Below are 16,262 nucleotides of genomic sequence, written 5' to 3' on the forward strand. Positions count from 1 at the left end.
TGGGAAACTGGGCAAAGCTCTGCCTTGAGAAGGGTGGCTATCACTGCTTTTAGCAGGCTCATGATTTGAGGTGACAGGTCACATTCTCAGGACACACAAACTAACCCAGCCCACGCGTGCCTTCATCCCGCCGAAAGCCTGTTTTTTATTTACAGCTTCAATTGATCTGAACCAATCTATCTGGAAAACTTTTCATCATGGGAGCAAAAATAGAAGGGCAGGAGGGGAGGTTGGGGCTTCTCCACCTTTTCTGGTTCAGGCAGTGATGCTGGATCTCTGGCCCCTGTCCCACTATTGGGACAAAAAGTCCCAAAGCAGAGTACAGGGTCAGTTGAAGCAGGGGGGCGGGTAATGTGGCCCATCACAGCATTTGTCTGCCAAAGCCCCCATCCCAGGCTCGCCAAGCCACATCTGTGCCTCTGTCAAGTAAACAAAGAATATCTACTGCTCTCAGGCAGGCACTAACATTAGCCGAGTAAGGGCTCTTTGGGGACCAGGGAAAGGAGGTTCGAATTTGAAAATGAACCACTGCATGTGGATTTATAGCACTGCTTTTCCGACAGAGAGGGGGAAATATTTTTCTCTGGGAGATTAGAATTTACTAGTGGATTCAAGTGTAACTTTGGAGAGTGGCGGAGGTATTAGATGTGGCAGTATCACAGTATTGTTTTATTGGCAATTAGATTTCAAACTGGCACGAATGTATGAAAATAAGTCTCAATTATGGGCCCGTGAAGTTTCCCCACCATCTGTCAACAGTTTGCTCCTTATGCCACAACATGTGTACCTTTGGAGGGAGGATGATTTAATGGCCCAAGTGAAGAGGTATAGCTCACCAAATCATACTGGAGTTTATAGCCAATGCCTGAGTTTATGATTTCTGATGCAAGGAAAGCAAATTTAAACTTGTGCCCATGCGTGTACTCGCGCACGCACACACACACACACACACACGCCTTCCAGGGTCTCACAGACTCACAAACTGTCAGAGATGGAATGTAACTTCTAAAGGAGTGAGCCCAACTTTCCGGCTTTATAGTTGCAAAAAATTAAGTCCAGAGAGCTTGAGGGACTGGTCCATGTGACGTTGTGATGTGGGCTGAGCTGGAACTATCAACAACAGGACACTTGGGGTTAGGGGCCATTGGTGTGCGGGTACATGTGTAATAACTCGTTCTCTGGGAAAATTCCAGCCCTCATTTGCAGTGCTCACAGGTTTCCATGGTGTAGACACTCCCACAATGGCAGATTTCATGCTACCACTGAGATGTCACTGGATGTGCAGTTTGGAAGAGATGTGTTTCATCATGTCTTGTAGGCCGGTATGAGCTGGCCCTGGTGCACCATTGGGAAGGGGAATGAGGTTGCTGCATGGAAACTTGTGCTTGGTCTGTCCAGCAGCCATTTCCCCTTCCGGCAAGAGTGCTCTGAATTTTCCTGAGGGCATCTCCCCCTACCCTCTTCCTGGCTCATGTGGTTTAGGTGGGGTGACCCCATCACCAGCTCCAGGGATGGCACGTGGCCCAGGACTGGGCCAGTCAGGGTGGCCCATCTCCCTGGACATGGATTGCTTCAGGGATGGGCTTGTGACCCAGGTTGGCTCTGGGAGTCAGGTCCAGCACTTCTGTTGGAACTGGTGGTCTTAGAGCTGCGGAGGAGTAGCCCTGATCTGCTAGTGGCCAATGTGTCACCACGAGGGGAATGGCTGTTTGAGAATGACAAACACAGAAGAAACAAGGCTGGGAGACAGAGAACTGGGCCCTGTAATATTGTTTGCTCCTGGATCTATCCCTGCTTCCAGCTTAATTTCTGGACCTTTTGTGTATAAGAATCAATAAATTCCCATGTTTCTTTATCAGGCGTGTCACTCGTGACAGAATGGGTCCTAACTGATGAGTTTGTCTCTGAGAGTTATGCTAGAAAGTCTCCAGTGCCTTTGGGACCTGCTCTTGTCTAGAGTGTGACCTTTATAAGGCCACGGACCTCGTCTGTCTTGGGAATTCACGCTTTCACAGAACCTGGCACGGGGCCTGGTGCGCCCGAGATGTCAGTAAACGCTAGTCCGCTGTCTTGTATCTGGCAGTTTTGCTGTGTTATGATGCAATGACAAACATCCCCCACACTCAACGGCTTATGACGACAAAGACTTATTTCTCACTCATCTCTCACGTCGAGTATGTTGGCTGCAACTGTGCTCCATGGATGTTCATCCTAGGATCCAGCCTGGTGCCGCAGCTCCCCTCAGGGACATGATGTTCTCATGGCTCAGGGAAAAAAGATCAAAGAAACAACATTAAGGTGGCTCCTAAAGTTTCTGTTTAGATAAGATGCTTGTCACTTCTGCTCATGTTCCACTGACCAACGCAAGTCCTGTGACCGGGAGGTGTGCCCCGCCACAGCGAGGCACCGCAAGCCACAGGCACGGGCAAAGATTTATAATCAGTGCTCTCAAAGGTTGGGCAGTGGTAATGGGAGCAGTGTGTGCCAGCCACATACTTAAAGAGAGACTGTGGGAACACAAGCAGACGTCACCTTGTGGCATCAAACATTTGGATACCCACGGACCCAGCCATGCCACTTCTAGGTTCACAGCATGGAGAACCTCTTGTATGTGGACATCGTGAGATGTGGACAAGAACGTTTACAGCAGCACGTGAGGACAGCAGGACGATGACCTCAACCACTGGGACGACTCAGATGCCGGCAGGCAGGTGAATGGCTGTGTAAATTAGGATAAATTTACCCAAAAGAATATTAAATAGCAGCTACCATGAACAAACCTCAGCTATTTGGTCTCAAACTCGAACTCCTGACCTCGAGCGATCCTCCCACCTTGGCCTCCCAGAGTGCTAGGATTACAGGTGTGAGCCACCACGCCCGGCCAAACCTCAGCTATTTGGAACAACATGGCTACATCTTAGAAACATAGGATTGGGTGAAACGAGCATGTCCACAGATGGCCACAGGTCGTGTGCTTCCAGTTTTAGAATTCATTTATAAGTGAAAATACTATGCACAAAGCATAAAGAAATTATACCCATAAAATGCAAGATTTGGTTACTGTGAGTGGGGGAAAGTGTGGGGTAGGATAGGTAGATACAGGTTACTGGTGATGTTCTAGTTTTCAAGTTAGGTGGAGAGTTGAGGGGTGGTCATTTTAATATTATGTGTTTTAACTTAGATGTGTTACATTTATTCTTTTGTCTCTAACAAATTTCCAAAATGAGGCCGGGCGCGGTGGCTCACGCCTGTAATCCTAGCACTCTGGGAGGCCGAGGCGGGTGGATCGCTCGAGGTCAGGAGTTCGAGACCAGCCTGAGCAAGAGTGAGACCCCGTCTCTACTAAAAATAGAAAGAAATTATATGGACAACTAAAAAATATATATAGAAAAAATTAGCCGGGCATGGTGGCGCATGCCTGTAGTCCCAGCTACTCGGGAGGCTGAGGCAGGAGGATTGCTTGAGCCCAGGAGTTTGAGGTTGCTGTGAGCTAGGCTGAAGCCACGGCACTCACTCTAGCCCGGGCAACAGAGTGAGACTCTGTCTCAAAAACAAAAACAAAAAAAAAAAAACAAAAAAACAAAACAAAAAAAAAACAAATTTCCAAAATGTAATTTCCAAAATGTAATTAGAAAGAATGTAAAAATAACAATTAGGAGAGGAAATAATTTAAGAACACACAAAAGTGATTGTGGAAAAGAGCTGTCTTAGAAAAGCAGGATTCCTGGGAGCAAATTTGGCCAAATTCATTTTCGTGCAGAGTCAAGCGATCTGGACTCACAAGTGGGGGCACTGAGCTTTCCGGCCCCTCCAGACAGGCCCCGTGCAGTGGGCAGCTCAGGTCAGAGGGCCGCCCCACACCATGGGAGGATCTACGTCCCCACTGGCCCCAACATCACGTTCATTATGCCACTTCAGGGGTGGGGATACTTGGAGGGGCCCTGCCTATGGGGATGGGCATTCCAGGTCCACAAACGGAAGACCACCACTGTGGGTGAAAACGCTGGCCATTGGGTTTGTTCAAAAGCGTCCTGATTTAACTGTCATTGAGAGTTCCATCCTCTCTGGGTGTATGGAAGACCCCAGTTTGGCCCTGTGAAGTTGAAGAAGCCACACCTAGATGGTTGATGAAGTTGGCCTCCACTCCCAACCACCCCATTTGACTCTGACTGCCCCAGTGAGGCTGCATTCTGCTAGAAGATTTCCTGTTCCGCTTTCTAATCTCCAGGAGGATGTGTTGGATTGGAGATTCTGGGTCTCTACCAAAATAATCCAAGAGCACCTGCCCTGAGGTGTCTCACCACCTTCCTGGGCTGGGCGAGGCACGTCACTGAGGGAAGCCTGGCTTTCTGTGGTGATTCCAGGGGCCCAGGTGGTGTCTGCTGGGGACAGAGACAAGGAGGCTGTGGGGAGCCCAGGTGAGACCTCCCTCTGAGGGAGGGAGGCACACTCAGCACCTGTGCTCCCTGAACTTCCTTGCCCACCTCTGGGGCACGTGCAAAGTCCATCCTCTGCTCCCTGCTGGGCGGGCTTGCTTGGGGATCGTACATATTTAGGTTCCTTTAGCTTTCATTAGTTTGAGTGCTTTGGGGTGCAAGTAATAGAAACCACTCCCCACCCCCTGCAAAGAGGGCATTGTTTTGTCCAGTGTATTTATATAGGAGTAGATCTAGCTTTTAAGTGGAACTTGATCCAGGATTCAAAAAATATCACAGAGCCTTCTTTCTCTCTTGACTTATTGGCTCTGCTTCCTGGTGTTGGCTTTATTCTAAAGGGTTCTTTCCCACTCCCAGGCCTGAGGTTCTCCCAGAAGTTCCTGAAGCTACATTAAGGTAGCAGGAGAGAAAGAGCTTCTTTGGCCCTGACTCCGGCCAGAAGCTCTGAGATTCACTGTTTGCACTGGCTTGGCCACATGACCCTTCCCAAGCCAAACACTGTGGCCAGGGAGTGAGGTGCATTGATTGGTGGAGCCAGGTCACATGATCTCCAGAGCAGGTAGGGGGGATAGGATCAGCTTCCCCAGAACCCTGGGGGTCCTTCAGTAGAAATTAGGGCTGTGAGAAATAGGAAGGGGGAGTGGATGCTGAGACGGTAACCAACAAACGCTCACTTCCTATCTCCTGATGCTCTAGTGAATGTTAGTCATTTGGAGAAGTCCTTTACACCTGAAAGAGAAGAATGGTGCGTGTGCTATATTGGTGGTGAAGGCATTTTTCCCTTTGGTTGTTTGCCTTTTAAATTTATGTTGATTTTTAAAACTTTAAAAAACATTTATTTTTAACCAGGGACATTTTCGAATATGCACGAAAGCAGAGAGAGTAGTATAATGAACCCCCTGTACCAATCATCCGGCTTCAACCATTGCCATATGTTGATTTTTGACTTTCAGAAGTTTCAAATTTGTACACAGATCAATCTTGAGCTTTTCCATTGTGGTTCCTCCTACTGTTTGTGCTTAGAAAGAACCCAGATAAATATTCAGCTTCATTTCCCCCTAGTTTTGTTTTGTGTTTTGATATAATGCTATGAGGTAAGGCTCTAAAAGGATTTTTTTCTCAGGTATCCAATTTTCCCACTTCTGTTTATTGAATCATTGGCCCTATGCTCAGTGGTTTGTGAAGTATCCTTGATTTGATAGTAAGTTCTCACATACACCAGCACTTGTTTCTGGCTACATATTCTGTTTTATTGACCTGCGTGTTCTTGTACCAACAATACCGTTTTAAGGTTTGTGGGATGTATAAATAAGTTTCATAGCCAGTATGCCTAATTCTCTTTCACTATGTTTCTTTTTTCAATATTTTCCTGCCCAATTTTATCTATTCATTTTTCCAGATGAAACTTAGAATCCTCTTTCCAAGTTCTAAAGAAAATTCCCTTATGATTTTGATAAGAATTGGTTCAAGTCATGCACTAAATTGGAAAAATGAACATTTTTCTCAATAGTCACCCTTCAAATCTAGAAAGATTATATGTCTCCCTATTTATTCAGGTCTTGTAAGTCCCTCTGTAAACATGGAGAGTGTTGTTATCTCCTGTGGGGGCCATTCCTGGGTTGTTTATGTATTTTGCTATGTTTATGGATGGAAGATTTAAACCTACCTATTTTATCTTCTTTATTCATTCTTTGAGGTTTTTTATTTTCATCAAGTCTGAGTTGCTCTGAGAGGTTCAGACCATGGCACGAGGAACCCACCACCCAAACCTGCCAGAGTTTATCTTTGCTTTAAAATTGCAGTACTATGAGCTCTTGTGTGTAGGGAAACAGCATGAGATTTGACATCGAGATACACCCGAGCTCCAGTCCCTGCTCTGCCCTTTACTAGCCTGGTATGTCCTTGGGCAAGTCATTTTGCTCTCAGAATCTCATTTTTCTTACTTGCAAATGGACAGGGGTTGTTTCTTCATTTTTCATTTTCTTACTTATATTCTGTTTATTTCTAAACTGCTCTTTCTTCTCTAGGGGAATCTAAACTCCTTAGGAGCAGTACATGTGTGGGACATAATTATATAGCAGCGGAAGTTCAGTCACTCCAGGCAGTGCTGATGGCAGGGTCCAGCCAGTGGGTACCATTTTAGTTCATTCAAAATAGAGTACACGTTGAAGTAATCTGGAGTCCACCCCAGGATCATGGTTCTTTAATAAAGCTTTGAAACACAGATAATAGTTGACAAGATTAACATAGTTAAGGTGTATTGAGTTCTTAGCATGTGCTGGGTACCGAGTGATCACATGCCAGGCATTGTTTCATCAGACCCCTCCAATTCCCTGGCCAAGAAGGTATGATCCCCATCTTAGCTCAAAGAAGCTCAGAAACGAAGATCACTCAGAAAGATGTATAGCTGGGATTCCAATCAACTCGGTGCTTTTGGCCAGAGCACCCTACGATCTTCCCCACAATGCTCAAGTGGGGTGTCCTCGCAGTCCCCAGGAGGTAGCCAGAAATACCGGTCTGTGGCCTCCTTCCCTCCTGTTGTCTAGGTCCCACTAGAAAGTCAGAAAGCCATTTCAGGTGTTAGCTGCCTTCTCCTCCTCCCCCCAAGTTCAACATCCCAAGAAGGAGGATTGTGATCAGCCACAGCTCAGTCTGGTGTTAAACTCTTACCCGCTGTGTCGCTGCCTCCCCTTGCTCTCCTGACAAGAGTGGCAGGCTGCTGTGGCCATGGGGGACCACCAGCTGGTGGGGAGGGGTATGGAGTATGAAGGGGGCCCAGAGAACAGAGGCAAGGGACATGGAACCTGGTGAAATGACAACGGGGAAAGAGCTCCGGACGTGGAGCCAGAAGCACCCACCGCCTGATAACTGCATGACTTGGTGGAACTCACTTAAGCTCTTGGAGCCTCTGCTTCCTATCACGAAGATGGAGGCCAGACACTCCGATGGGCTGGCTTGGTGCTGGTGGTCCCCTCTGGACTGTGCCACCTTGAGCGCGTGTAGGGTGGTGTCTTCATTGCTATTTGCACTAAAGACAATAGGAGAAGAAAATAAAGAGCAGGAGGAGGGCTGTGCCTGACCCGCATGCTGACTTCTGAGCAGTAGAAGCGCCAGCACACCCTGGGGCTGCAAGGGCCCTGGGTCAGGGGAGGTGACAAAATGGACCTCGCGTGGTTTCTGGGCTACACAGATTTCAGGGGCTACATTCACCTTTTAAGATTTTGGACTCAACATTTTTCAGGGACACCCCAGGGTAGTATAAAGCCAGCAATAGTAAGAGTAGCTAACTAACTGTTATGCACTCTTACTATGGGCCAGGTGCTGTGTGTTTTATATAGAGTATCGGATTCGATTCTTAGAGCAATCCTATGAAATAGGCACGTTTGTTTCTCCTGTGTTAGGAATGGAGAAACTAAGGCCAGAGGGTTTGAATAGTTTAAGTTCCCTAAGATTGTGGATTTGAGAATGGGGATTTATGCCAAAAGGCTGTAGAACTCAGAAAAATCCCTCAATGCCCAGGCTCGACCCCAGAACAACTGACTCAGAAACCTGGTGCAGGGTGCAGGGTGGGCGTTGGTGAGAAGCGCGTGAGTGTGCTGAGGTGTGGCCGGGCTTGAGAGCTGCTGGGCCAGGTGTCTCCCTGGTGAGCAGCAGGTGAAGTCGAGGCGGTGGAGGCAGGGGTGTGTGTGTGAATGAGTTTGTGGTGGGGTTGGCAGGGAAGTGGGGGCAGCTGTCCTTGCTCCTGCAGACGCAGAGCTGAGGTCCCTTGGAGGCTCCGGGGTGTTGGGAGCAATGCGATTTTTCCTTAGGGGGAAATAAAGATGGCCAGAGGGCTGAACCTGTGTGTGTGTGTGTGTGTGTGTGTGTGTGTGTAACAGAGAGGAGGGGGAGAGAATGGGTAAATATGTGCGCGTGTGTGTGATTAAATATCTGTGTGCTCATGTGTATGTACTTGTAAAATGTGTGTATGGATGTGTATGTGTGTGAAAAATATGTGTGTGTTTGAGTGTATCTGTGTGTGTGTGATTGTATGAGTGTATGTATGTGTGAATTTATGAGCATATGTATGTGAACACTTGTGTATGTGTATGTATTTGTGCATGGGTATATGGGGTGTGAGTGTGTATTGCATGGGTATGGGATTGTGTATGTGTGCATGTGCATGTATTTTTCACATATACATAGTGCTTGTGTTAGTATAAGCATGTGTGTGCATGTGGTTGTGTAAATGTGTGTGAATATGTGCATGACCATATATAGGTGTGTGTATGTGCACATAGTTGTGTGTTTATGTACGTATGTATGTGAACACTTGTGTGGGTGTATATGTGAGAGAGTATGCATGTGTATGGGTATATGTGTACGCATGTGGGTGCGTGAGAGTGTGGGCAGGAGTGGATATGTGTGTGCATGTGCATTTGTGTGTGTGTGCATGCCTGTGCATTGTGTATTTGTAAGCATGAGTACACTTATTCATGTGTATGTGCACGGGAGCATATGGGTGTGTGTGAGGGAGAATGTATGAGTGTGGGACTATGTGATTACGTGCATTAAGTATGTGCATGTATATTTGACTACATATGGGCATTAGTGTATGTATTAATATTTGTGTGTATCTGTGCATGGGTGTATGGATGGGTGTGAGTGTGTGTATGACTATATAGGTAGGTATACATGTTTATGTATGTGTGCATGATTTTGTGTCTGTGCACACCTGTGCCTACTTTTTACATTTGTGTGTGTACATGAGAGAGAGAGTATATGTGTAGGAGTGTATCTCTGTGTGAGTCTGTGGGTGCGTGTGCATGTGGTTGTGTACGTGCGTGTGTGTGGGTATGTGTGAGTGTGTGTGAGTGTGTGTGTGTGTGTGTGCAGGGGGAGGGCCTGGGCTGCGGAGCGGGGACCTTCCCTTCGCTCCTGACAGATGGTCCAGCAAATGAGGCTCCCTCTGCCACCTGCCTGCTCGCCCTCCCGAGGGCCTGCTTCCTCCCTCCCCCTCTCCCTTCCTGACATTTGCCCCCCTGGGTGGCACGTGGGGAAGGTGGGGCTAGGAAGGACCGGCCAACAAGGCAGGCCTGGCCCGAGCCTGCTGTGGCAGGGCTGGGGGGCACGAGGCTGGGTGATATTCTGTGTGTGTGTGTGTGTGTGTCTCGTTACCACGGCAGGGAGGGGAAGGCCGGGTAGCCCTCTGAAGCGCCTGGGCTCCATCCGCAGGGTGGGCAGGCAGCCCAGGGCGGAAGGGCCTGGGCTTTGCAGACAAAAATGCCAGATGGTGGGGATTTGGGGTGGAGTGGAGTGGGGCTCCGCGGCCTGGCTGCCAAGGGCAAGGAGGTTTCTGGGGCTCTGGAGGATGGGCTGGGGAGATGCTAGTGTGCTGCTGGGGGGTTTGTTTTTTTGGGTGGGGGTGTCATGTTTTTGCATATTTCAGGCTGTATTTCCCCTTTGGACTTCTGTCAGCTTGTTAAAAAAATTTGATCATAAAGCTTTAGCTATTTTGATATAGGGGTAATATGTGTTCCTGCAGGGAAGCCAAAACATTTTTTTAAAACAGAAAATATTTATTGACAAGTTTTCAAAGCAGCACCAAATAAAACAGACATTTAGATCGGGCGTTTAGATTGTGAGTGAACCTAGGGACATGGCCAGTGGCTGGGTTCTGTTTCTTTTAGGAGCAGTTTTCACCTCCTGCTGGATGGGTTTCTGAACTCTGCTCTTCCGATCAACTCAGACGCAGGGCAGGGAGTTCCCCTGGGCAGATCCAGTCCCGGTGATGCGCTCTGCCACCTTCTGTGGGGTGCAGAGCTTGCTCGGGTGCTGGCCCTGACAGGTGTCAGGCTATCTCTGCCACTCCAGCCCAACCAGCGTGCGTTAACGCGGAGAAGCCCTGGCTCTCCTTTGTCCCCGCCAGGATGAGCACATGGGAGCAGCACGACTGTGGACAGAGACTAAAGGCATTTTTTTTCTTTTTGGCAAAGGGAAACAATGAGGAGAGGGATGGTTTTATGTGAGCGAAGTGTTTCCTGGCCCTCCTTCCTGCCTGGATGCTAACGTCTGCACAGCAGGGTGGGGTGTCTCACTGGGAGCCTTGGGAACAATGGGTGGGAACAGGAAGCTGGCTGGAAAGAGGTGGTGGACGTCACAGCCTCAGAGAGACAGCCAGCTCCCTGCCCCTGGCCTCCGTCCCCTGTGCTGGGGTGGTGTGGTCGTCATCGGGCTGAGTAACCCTCGATGGCTTCATGTTGAATAAAGTCCAAATTCCTTAACAGGGCAGTCCCGGCTGGAAATGCTATCTCCCTCCCCCTGCAGCCTCCTTCTTGGAGGTTCATCTGTCACCCTAACCTTTCTATCTTGCTCTAGGCTCTAAATGCCATTTTTTTTTTTTAGCAGAAAATATTTATTGACAAGCTATAACAGCAGCACCAAATACATCAGAAAATGAGATGGGTCATCACTCATGCCGTGTCCTCTGTCTGGGATGCCCTTTGTGCTCCTCTGCCTGCCCAAGTCCCATCTCTCCTGGGCTCTGCTAAAATGTCACCTCCTCCTTTTCCTCTGTGCTCCTCTGATGTGTTCTGGACTAAAACAGTCACACGTGACTCCTGACTGAAATAACTGCTTTTTTTCCTTGAGGATGGAGGGGCCACAGTGAATTGTCTTGGTCATCCTGGCACCTAGCACAGGCCTTGGCACAGGGCGGGTGCTCTGTTTGCTGAATGAATAAATGAAAACTCAAGTACCAGCTTCCTTTTGGACCTTGTACCACCAGGTACATATATGATTCTTGGCTTGGAAACAAATGCAGATCTCGTATCATTATTGTCATCATCATCATTCTCGTCATCACGTGTAGGTGTGTGTGTGGGCGTGTGTACCTGCACGTTAACACTGACCACCCAGTGGGCACGGGGGCTACATGTAAAAAGAGCATGGACAAGCGTCACTCAGAAGCACGGAGACCTCAGCCATCATCCCACCCCCACAGCTTCTATCTTGAACATGACTTTCACCAACACCATGTTGCACGTGGCCTCTCCCCTGCCCTCGTGTGTTATCAGCCTCACCTTCCCCTTCCCATAGCACTCTGGCTGAATACATTCTGTCCCAGCGGGAATGTCAGATGGGCCAATGATTCTGGACTTAGCTTGTGCCAGGTGCTGAGGATGGAGAGAAGGAAGGAGCGGGATCCTTCCAGCCGGGAACTCACATCCTAAAGGGAGAGATGTGTGTACATATTAATAGAAGCTGACACAGCTTTGCCAATGGTTCGACGGCAATATGGACAGACTTGCTGTTGAAGCACAAGGGAGAGAGTGTTTTCCCCTTCACAAGGGAAAACTCCTATTCATCCTTTAATATCCAGCTCAAAATGCCCCCTACTCTATAGAGCCTTCTTTGATTGCCCCAAGAGCAAGAGTGTGGGAGGGGCTTTAGAGGGGCGAAGGGCATGTACAAGGGCACGGAGCCTGAGAGCCTCAAGCATCTGGGCTACGGGGAGTGGTTTGGTTTGACTGGTGTGTGTATTTGGTGGGTGTGTGCCAGGGCAGGGGGTGGGGAATAATGGGAGGAGAGGCTTGAAGACTGGTGGGCTTATGTCATAAAGAACCTTGAATACCATACTAAGAACCTTGAACTCTTAAAGCAATGGGAGCCACTGCAGGGCTTTACCTAGGTCTGCACTTGAGAGGAACTCTGGTGTCGGTGTGGGGGAGTGGGCTGCGCAGAGACGGAGAGCAGACGCTCCAAGGGAGACGTGGTCAGGAGGCAGAGTCGACAGAACTTGGTGACCATGTGGATCCGTGAGAAGGGGAGTGTATCACTTAACGATGTGTTTCCGTGCAAGACACAGAGACCTTAACTGATGGCAGCTCTCAGACAGGGGGCTCATTTTCTCATGTAACAATACCTCCGAGGACAGGTGTTTGCAGGTAGTGGCTCAGCTGCTGATACTGTCAGAGCCCACATTTCTCACGTTTCTGATGTTCTTTCAGCCTTCTCCTTGCTGTCACAAGGTAGCTATTAGGGCTGCAGACATCTCATCTATATCTCAGGCGGAAAGAAGAGGAAGGCAGTGCCAGCCCTCTCAGTTCCTTATATCAGAAGAGCCAACTAAATGCTCAGAGTCATCCCCAGCAGACTTCCGCTTGGGCCCTGCTGGCCAGGCCTGGGTCACAGGGCCTCCCCTAGCTGCAAGGGAGGCAGGGAATGTGAGGAACGTGATTGTTGTGACTCGCTCTGACCAGCTGCAGTCCATTTGCTCAGGCTGGGCACACAGCTGCCCCAAAGCAAATCAGGGCGCTGTTAGCTGGGAAGAAGTGGGGAACGGATCTAACAGTGGGGAACAGATACTGAAGGGGCATCTGACAGTGTTTGTCACTAGCACAGGGTCATGGAGGACTCCAGACTTTGGCCCTGCTGGCTGTGGGTGGCATTAAGCCACGTGGTGGGGGACATGGGTGGATGCTGGTGCTGGAGAGAATGACTTTGGTCTTGCATATGTAACCCCAGTGTCACCTTAGATCACTCTGCCTGTTAAGATCTGGATACGATTTCTTCCCGCACAAGGTTCCTTAAACCTTGAGTGGATTTGTTAAAAGCAAATGTGGTCCCAAGGGTTTCTAAAATTCCTGGGTGGCTCATGGTTATTGCTGGCTCTAAGCTGCTGCTGAATTAGTTCAGTTCAGTGATGGATTCGGGGCCCCTCATGTACTTTTTCTGTCCACAAATATACTGGACCAGATGTGGAATTCAACCCTTTCCCTATTACACCTGCCCTCCTGAGACACACACACCACACACACACACACACACACCCACACACCCCATTTTCTCAAGGCATTCATGTGCGTAGATGCCTTCACTGAAGAGTTGCAAAGGAGTGATTCATATTGCAAAAATACAAACAACTGAAAATTTAAGATTAGACATTTCCTTCTTTTTAAAAATGTCCCTTGACCCTTTCCATGACTTGGGCTCTAACCTTCCAGCGTGCTACTTGGTCCTCCTCTCTGTCCCTTGCGTGCGCTCTCTCAGTAGCCCACTCCTTCCCGTTGCTCGGGCAGAACACACGCTCTGTCTCCAGCTGACAGTCCCTGGAATGTGCCCGTCTGGCCTTATGGTGGTTGACGGCGAGCACCTGTGCTGATTGGTCAGTGATGCTTCCATACTTTGCTGTCGGCTAATCTGAATATTGCCCCGGCTCAGCTCCAAACTCAGCTCGGGGCCTCCTGCTGCACACCAAGGACTTGGCTGTGCAATGCCTGCCTGTCTGGCCACCTGATTAACACGCCGCGCCCTCCCCAGGCCCCGTCTGCCTGTTGAGGGAGGAGGGTCTCTTATGTCTTGGTAGGCACGGATGTGCTGGGTTTGGGAAGACCCCACAAGTCACACCCCCCTACATCCCCCCTCCCAATGACTCCTAGGAGTAATCACACGGGCGTGAATGCAGTGCTGAGAAATGACGTCCTTGCCGGGGTCCCACCCTCCGCAGCTGCTGAACCGGAAGTGGCTGGGAGCAAGCTTGCTCCTCAGATGGGGTGGGCCACTACAGCTCTGCCTGTGGAAAATAAAAAGGTCAAATGGTATTAATCATCTCCCCAACTTACTGGGCTTAAGAGCACAGCCTGGAATGGCTTCTGGATTGGGAGAAGACGCTTCGTTAATCTTGGCCCTCTCGTCTGAGAGTGCCGGGAATGGAGACTAACGGCTGACATCCAGTGTCAGGACGTAAACCTGCAGACGCTGGGCAGAGAAGCCACAAGGAGAGGAGGGGCACGCAGCCCAGGGAGATGAAGGGGACTGAGGGACCTGGGGGGTGCTGGTGGTGGGAAGGCAGGTGTGCCTGAGCTAGAAATACTATCTGTTAATTTAATATCATAAGTCATGCTGGGGACAGTCCCAAGTCCTCAGAGCAAGAGCACTGGCCTGGGAGTCAGGAGTCCTGGGTTGAGTCTGGTTCCTTCGTTGCCGGCTGGGTGACTTTAGCAGGTTGGTACCTCTTTTTGGACCTTGGTTTGATCTCTGTAAGATGCAGGGAGAAGGCCGGGGGTTCTCAATGGTTTCTCAGGCCCCTCTTGGCATAAGGATGCTAGACTCTTTATTGACTGCCTGTGACAGACACCACCTGGGCTAGGCATTGCAATCTGCCTTCACAGAGAAAACATGCCTGTTCATGAGATCAAATGTGAGAAGAGACTTACACGAAGGTGTCAGGAGGTCAATATACCAAAGGAGTGTCCACCTGAGGGTCATAGGGGAGGGGGAGACTTCTTTGCAGTGGGGGATGGGAAGAATCATAGGAGGCTTCCTGGAAGAAGGGGCCTATGGCATGGGCCAGGCTTTGAGAGGCAGAGAGGATGCAGGTGGAAAGCTTCCACTTCCAAAGTGGATCAGGTATTTACCTTGGGGCCCAGGAAGAACCATGATTTCTGAGATGAGGGAAGAGAAAGGACTATCCATGGCCAGGACACCTGGAAGTCAACCCCAGTAGCCTTTCAGCAGAACCAAACCTGGTTCACGCTGCCTGAGATTCCACCATCCTGGAGATGTAAAAGATTTTTCCTGGTTGCTACCCACATAGTGACATTGGGCCATTGATGTTGCTGCTCTGAACTTCATTTTCATGTCGATAAAATGAGGATAATCACCTATGCAGGTAGGTAGGTAGCTAGGATTAAATGATTTAACGCACTTATGTGTACAGCACAGTGCCTGGCACATGGTAAGATCTCACTAAACTGTCATATCATTATTACTGATGACATCACTACAGAGACCTTACTGTCCCCAGGCACATTTGTATAATAAGTAACACATTCTAATAATAGCTCTATGGGGAAAGTGTCATTATCATCTCTAATACAAACCTCAGACACAGGGAGGTTAAGTAATTTGCTCAAGGCTACACAGGTAGTGAGTAGCGGAGGGACAATTTGATCCCAGGCACCTATGCTCTTAAGCACCCTCCTACGACTTCTCTTAGGATTAGTATTATTATTTCGTTTTCAAAAATAAAGCTGCAGGTCCAACCAACCACTGGGAGAAGAGGGGTGAGTAGGGAATCATTACTCAGTGTTTGGTCAACGTAAGAAGCCCAGGAGGAGACCAGGAGCCCGGGAAGCAAGAACACCAAGAGCCGCCTTAGCAGGAATTTACCGTGTGGGTGTGGGGTCAGGCTGGAATGGTCCAGACTGGGATCGGAGGCCAGGGTCTTAGAAATGGGGTCGAATGTTCTGAAAGGTAAACTGGGAGCAGGTCACAGGCCAATTAGTCTTACGTTTGCGAGGACCCGTCTGTCCAGCTTTTCAGGAGGTGATGAGCAGAAGTGACTCTTCATATTCAGCCGTAAAAAAAGATGAATTAATACCTTTTGCAGCACTCTGGATGGAACCAGAGACCATTCTCCTAAGTGAAGTATCACAAGAATGGAAAAACAAACGCCACACGTACTCACTATTAAGTTGGAACTAACTCGTGCACAGAGGGAAGCAAAACTCAGTGGAAAGAAACCAGGGTGAGGGGAGAAGAGAGGAGGGGAAGAAACCAACCTAATGGGTACTATGAACATGATTTGGGTGACGGGCACACCTATAGCCAGGACTCAAGCATTACAAAAATGATTCATGTAACCTAAAACATTTGTACCCCCTTAATATTCTGAAAAAAAAAATGTTTTTAAACAAAAAAAAAAAAAAGAAAGAAAAGAAATGACTCTTTGGTCCTTATAAGGTTATTGCCTCACACTTCTGGAGGTGTCCAGCCCCTGGCTACCTCCTAGCTTGATGTTTCGATGGACTTTTCAGTGAAACATGAGTCCAGGGAGCTTTCTCC

Source organism: Eulemur rufifrons, chromosome 28, assembly GCF_041146395.1.
Source record: "Eulemur rufifrons isolate Redbay chromosome 28, OSU_ERuf_1, whole genome shotgun sequence".
Lineage (NCBI taxonomy): Eukaryota > Metazoa > Chordata > Mammalia > Primates > Lemuridae > Eulemur > Eulemur rufifrons.